Genomic DNA, 841 nt, shown 5'->3' on the forward strand with positions numbered 1-841 from the left:
GAAAGCGCTACAGATGACGAAGCGCTCTTTGAGTGATGGGTGCAACGGCATCGAAAAATTGTCTCACTGCAAAACCTGCAGATGAGCAACAAGGAAGTGGACGTGCGTGTGGAGCGACACCTCCGCTTTCAGTTTGCCAAAGTCAAGGCAAGCCGTCGACTTCCTCCGGATTGTCGCCCTGCGACGTATGGGTTCACAATCCCTAATGCTCCTGCGAGCTCTTTGTCTTCGACCGCAAGAGCTCAGGGCCACTGCTTGAACTCAACTCATGGCCCTTCTACTTACCTGGCTATTGCCGAGACGCGCTGGGCGTCTGATGACGCGGGATGTTTTGATCGTTCCGATTATAAACCCACAGTGACTGGGCTATCTTGCCGATGTGGCGCCTCAAACTCCCACGAGTTTTCAGAGTCGGGATATTCCCGCCACTTCACAAGATATTGGGTCTGACCCTGGTGAAGACGTCGTCGTACTGGACGTTCCACGTGATAGTGGACGTCACCGTTCTCATCGAGAAGAGTCGGTGGCGGGCGGTGACAACCGGGTCGACAGCAGCCCGGTGACTCGTGATGCTCTACGAGCCCATGAGGACAAGGTTCTACGTAATTGTAGCTCCGCTGAGCGTCATGCTGAAGTAGCATATCGCTGAGCGGACGCATTTGACGATTGAATGCACGTCGTGCGTCGGCTGCCTCGCGTTGAGGACTATCGCGCTCTGTCGGAGCGACTCCTAGCCGTGGAGCTGGCGAATGCGTCGCTGCGTGCGACGGTGGAGCGCTTGGTGCCATTAGAAATGAAGGTTGTTGCACTCCGCGCTCAGAACCAATTGCTGGTTCAATTT

Source organism: Plasmopara halstedii (assembly GCF_900000015.1).
Source record: "Plasmopara halstedii genome assembly, contig: Scaffold_525, whole genome shotgun sequence".
NCBI lineage: Eukaryota > Oomycota > Peronosporomycetes > Peronosporales > Peronosporaceae > Plasmopara > Plasmopara halstedii.